At 38.1% G+C, this 6,000-nt stretch overlaps 1 pseudogene; it reads right to left on the bottom strand.

Moving 5' to 3' along the window:
• Positions 1-3,793: 3,793 nt before the first annotated feature.
• LOC101040024 (ras-related protein Ral-A-like) overlaps positions 3,794-6,000 on the bottom strand; it is a 31,860-nt pseudogene continuing 29,653 nt past the window's right edge.

Here is a 6,000-nt window from a genome sequence, read left to right as displayed (position 1 = left end):
AGAGGCTATGGTTTTGTGGGGGCAGGGGTATATGGACTATCTCAGTACCTTCAACTCAATTTTGCTGTAAATCTATAACAGTTCTCAAAAATGAAGACTATTTTTAAAAAGTCCTGCCCTCATGGAAGTTATGTTGCAGTGGAAGAGAAACAAAATTTTCTTTAAAAGAGAAAAAATATAGTACGTTAGATAATGTTAAATTACATGTGGAATAATTAAGCCAGGGGGAGGCAGAGAGATTCTGTTGAGACCATTGAAATGTTAGGTGACAGTAGGGGAAGCTTCATTCAGAAGGGGATTTTGACAAAGGACATGGAGGAAGTGAGGGATTGATCCATACAGATGGAAGGGCATTACAGCCTTGGGGTGTGAAGATCAAAAGTCTTGAAGCAGAGATGCGTCTGGCTTGTTTCAGGAATAACAAGAAAACTAATGTGTCTAAAGTGGTGCACAGCATGGAGAATGGGTGTATGGCCAGATAATTTTGGGAAGTGTATCAGACTACATGTGAGTAACTCACAGTAACATAATCTCAGAGGCATAAGGCAATAAAGGTTGAGTTTTTACTCCTGCTGCATATATATATATATATATATATATAATTATACTTTAAGTTCTGGAGTACATGTGCAGATCTTGGAGGATTGTTACATAGATATACACATGCCATGGTGGTTTGCTGCCTCCATCTCCCCATCACGTACATTAGGCATTTCTCCTAATGTTATCCTTCCCCAATTTTCCCATCCCCTGGTATCCCTCCCCTGGACCCCCGCCCCCCAACAGACCACAGTTTGTGATGTTTCCCTCCCTGTGTTGATGTGTTCTCACTGTTCAACACCCACTTATGAGTGAGAACATGTGGTGTTTGTTTTTCTGTTCTTGTGTCAGTTTGCTGAGAAAGATGGTTTCCAACTTCATCTATAACCCTGCAAAGGACATGAACTCATCATTTTTTATGGCTGCATAGTATTCCATGGTGTATATGTGCCACATTTTCTTTATCCAGTATACCACTAATGGGCATTTGGGTTGGTTACAAGTCTTTGCTATTGTAAATAGTGCTGCAATGAACATACATGTGCATGTGTCTTTATAACAGAATGATTTATAATCCTTTGGGTATGTACGCAGTAATGAGATTGCTGGGTCAAATAGAATTTCTAATTCTAGGTCCTTGAGGAATCACCACACTGTCTTCCACAACAGTAGAAATAATTTACACTCCCACCACTCTCCTTTAATGTATGATTATTTACAGGAAAATGGTTTTGTACTAGAAATGTGTTCGTGTGAGTTCACTTCTTAAGTTTGTTTTTTGTCTAAGAGCTAAAAGCAGGAACTTTGAAAAGATGGAAGATTTAATTAAGAGATGAGCATGGGAATAGTTGAAAGAGAGAGAGAAAAGTAATGTGGCCAGATAACTCAGGAATCAATTTTTTCAGTCCTGAAAGCCTTTATGGCCAAAATATGCTAAGGACTCAGTACTGCACCAGCTTTCTAAAATACAAATATCTCCAAGAATGTCAAATTCTGGGTTAGTGAGTTGGATCTTGGCATGAGAGTCTGTTGGTTTTAGATGAACAAACAAGGTAACACTCATCTTACTAAATAGTTTTAGACTAAATTCATATTCATTAGATAAACTTTGCGGAATTCTTATTATGTTCTAGAAAACCTACTAGACATATTTTCTTTAATTGTGTCATTCAATCTTCATAAAAATCTTGAAAGAGACAGAGCCGGGGTGAAATTCAGTTCTGCCTGACTATGGAGCACAGAGAGTTTGTCAGATACAGTCTTTTGATGGGCAGCACAATGTCCCAATAGGCCACTGAGGATGGTTTTTGTTTTTGTTTTTGTTTTTGTTTTTTTTTCATTGGGAAAAGAGGTAGAAGGAACCCTCTTCAGTACCAAAATCTATACACAAAAACCTACAAACATATTATTATTTCTATTTTTTAAAAGGAAGTTTATTAGTCTTGAAATGGCTCAAATTGCAAATAAACAAATTGGATAGTGGTATCAGCCTAAGACACGTGATGTGTCTTTGTCAGTTGGCTTCATAGCACCTCAGTACCCAGGAGAGGAAAGATATCAAAGCAAAGTCACCATGTTAGTAGTTAGGACCCTTAGTTAAATAAGACTGTAATGAGTACACAAGGAGATTGCTGGGCATGCTGACCAGTGTTCAATTGGTTAAAAATTCTGCACATGGCACAGCCTATGAGAAATATGAAAGATGTACATCTCAAACCCTTTAAGAACAAATATTTAACATGAGAAGCTGGATGTAATATCTAAAGAGTGAGTTCCTAAAAAGTCTATATTAATTTTACACACACACCTGTTACCTGGAATGCCTGAACTCATCTTTGACCTGCTGAAAGTAGGACTGAGCAAAAAGAAAAAAAAAAAAAAACACTTTGCTGAATCATCTGTCCTAGCCCCACTGCAAAGAGGAAAAAAAGAACCTGACAGTGGCATATTTCCCACAGAAATTATGTCCCCAAATAATATGCTAGAATTCTTCCAGCAGGAACACAGTGGTGACACAGCCTAATGTTTGGTCAGCGTGTGTCAAACGTATTTTCTGCACTGTACCCAGGTTTGACTGCTTGATGTTATGTAGCTCCAGTGTTCTTCATTATGAACATAAATAGACAAGAATTACTCCTAATAATTCCTATATCAAACTCTAACTTCATGAGTACAAACTTAGAAATGAACAGATGGCAAGCATGAATATTTTCCTGAAGTGTTCTAGTGCAAAATGCACTAGCACTATTGACATTTTCTTCCTCTTCCATACTCCCAGGAGTTTAAAAACTTAACACTTACATGCTCACCACAGGAAGAAAGTGATTTCCAGGGACCAGAATCTTAGAGAAAAACAGGGTTCTTTCAAACACGACTGGTGCTGAACCCCCACGGTCCAAAATTCTCTTACAAGTGCATGCCGGTCCTTCATTTTAGAAAAACTTGTAGTTCATTAAAAGTGATCAAAGAGCTCTGGAATATTATTTTCAAGAAACAGAGTATGGCACACATTTTAAATTTGAACAGACTCCTAGCAGACAGTTACTTCTCAGAAATCTTCAGTACAAAACTACTCCATGCTGGGCATATGTTTTCTCACCATGACACATGAGGCAGTGGAACCCTGGTGTCAGTAGGAACACATTCAGAGTGATATAACTGGATATTTTTCAGTTTCTAAATTAAGGTATATTCAAAAATGTCCATGAACAAGTTTACACCAATTTTCTAAGTTAATCACCAGGTAATTAAAGCAGATTCACAGATGAATTGCTGTCACATTAACTACATGCAACAACCATACCAATAACCTTTTTGCTAAATTTTGCATAACAGTGGTTTTAAAAAAGTGGTACAGTTTAACTATCATATTCACAATTGTCATTTTTTAAAGTAGTAGAAGACCAAGACATTTTTAAATGATATAAAAGTTAAACTTTATAAAAAACACAAGAGAAAGTCACCTTTCCTCCCATTCCCCACCCCTTTCTCACCTCTTTATTTAATATTTCAAGAAAGATTGCCAGAGAAATACAAGCTCACATGCTACATTTAGGACCATGATAAATTTTGGCAATAATGAAATAAGTTGAACTTTGCTCTTTGGTGAAGCCACTTCTTTTTAAAGTCAACTTGGCTTTTATTGCAGTTCCAATTTATGCTTTACAACAATTTCCAAAATGTTGAAGTAATTTCAGTTCAATTGAGCCTTCAATGGCAATGTTTATAAGTTATATTTATTAGTATGGTCAAGATAAGAGAGGAGTTTGGGCATTGATTATAAAATGCAGCATCTTTCTCTAATTCTCTTGGCTGAACTTTTCGTCTTCTTTTTTCCATTCTTTTCTTTGCTGTCTTCCATGTTTCTCACCCAAATTTCTCTCATTAAATCAAAAAAACACCTTGTCAGCATTAGCTTGTGTTTTAGCAGATGTTTCCACATAGTTAACGTTCCACTGGTCAGCTCTGCTTTTTGCCTCTTTAACAGAAGCCTGCCTTTTATCTTCCAAATCTGATTTGTTACCAACCAGTAGAAATGGAATATTCTCATCTTCTTTTGCTCTTAAAATCTGCTCCCTGAAGTCAGCTGTAGCTACAAAGAATTCCGTTTCTGTAATAGGGAAGACACAGAGGAACCCCTCCCTGCTTTGGAAGTAGCTGTCTCTAATTGCAGCCTAGTCCTCCTGCCCAGCTGTTTCTAAGATATCGATCTGTACTTCGTCTCCATCCAGTGCTATTTTCTTCCGATAGCTGCCTTCTTTGGTAAGCTCATAGCCCTCCACAAATTCATCGTCCATGAACCTTAGAGTTAGAGCTGCCTTGCCCACACAGGCACTGACCGCCGTGATGCCTTTGTGTAAGGCCAGATTATTCTGACTCTTAGGCTTCTTTGCGGCCGTCTTGTGTTCCAGTTCTCACCAATGGGTTAGGAAGAATCTGCACCTCCAGCCAGTCCACCGCCCCGAGGGCTTGGGAAGCAGCGGGTGCATAGCTGCGGCTGGTGGAGCTCTGCCCTTGTCACCTGGGAGGCCCCGCACTGGGAGCAGCCAAAGGAGGAGTTTCTATTATTCCTATTTCACCTATGATGAATGTGATCCTCAGGTTGTCAAGGTCACTAAGTTTTTAAGAGGTAGAACCGGAATTCATACCCAGATAGTTCTTTTGGTGTAGTGCTTTTCAAATATTGTGCATGAGATTGACTAGGATGTATTATTAAATGCAGATGTTTATTCCATAGGTCTAAAGCGTATCTGAGATTGTTTCTCACAAACTCCCAGGCGATCTCGGTGTTGCTGCTGGTGTACTCCACTTTGAGTAGCAAGGTCCTAAAAAGTTGAATGCTGAGATATAGAAAGGATGACAAATACAAGAGTAGACTGGTTGAGCATTCGGTATCACTACAAAAAGAGTAATTAGGCTCTTGTCTTCTTTTTTTCTCCTACAAGGTGCAAATCTCAGTAAGCATCAAGACCATTTATTGCATATCCTCTAACATAGAGAAACAATCAATAGTTGAACAAAAATAATGGTATAATGGACATAAGCAACCAGACCATATAATTCTCTTCTAGGGAAGCGGGGGTGGTGGCAGAGAGCCCTTGGGTTTCAGCAGCCTTTTACCTATAGTTTCTATATCAGTTAGCTGTGAATTTGACCACACCTTTTCCCCTATAAACCAGGGTGGTGCTATGTTGACTATTGAGAAAGGAAGTAAAATGGAAAAATATTCCTTTTCTTTTGTTTTGCAGAAATTCAGCATAACTTGCAGGAGAGTGCCTAAATCATTTTGCTTGACTGTGTTTAAAAATTTTGCATCTTGATTAGATGTCACTCCTTACCTCAAGAGAAAACAATATATTAGGCCAAGCAGTAATTCCTCAAGGGCTTCTAAGTGTTCAAATGAAGGAAAGAGCGGCTCATCTCTTTCTTTAAATCAGAGCTAGAAATCATTAAACTTAATCAGGAAGGCATTTAAAAAGCCAAGAAAGGCCAAAAGCTGGGTCTTTTGCACCAAACAGTTGGCCAAGTTGTTAATGCAAGGAAAAGATTATTGAAAGAAATTAAAAGTGCTACCCGAGTGAATCCATGAAAGATTAAGGGGGGAAAAAATAAGCAGCAGCCTTACTGCTTAGCTGGGAAAGTTCATTTTTATTTTTATTTATTTATTTTTATTTTTAGTGTTCTGGATAAAAGATGAAAGCAGTCACAATAATCCCTTGCCAAAGCAGAATTCAGAGCAAGGTCCCAATTCTCTTCTATTTTATAAAGGCTGAGAGAGGTGAAGAAGCTGTAGAAAAAAATGTTTGAAGCTAGCATAGGATGGTTCATAAGGTTTAAGGAAAGAAGCCATGCCCACAGCATCAAATGCAGGGTAAAGTGGCAAATTCTAAAGGAGAAGCAAAAGCAAATTGTCCAGATCCAGCTAAAATAATTGATGAAAGTGGCTACAACTAAACAACA

Source organism: Saimiri boliviensis, chromosome 7 (genome assembly GCF_048565385.1).
Source record: "Saimiri boliviensis isolate mSaiBol1 chromosome 7, mSaiBol1.pri, whole genome shotgun sequence".
Lineage (NCBI taxonomy): Eukaryota > Metazoa > Chordata > Mammalia > Primates > Cebidae > Saimiri > Saimiri boliviensis.
Note: the sequence above shows the minus strand (reverse complement) of the source record. Positions and strands in the feature narration are given on the sequence as shown.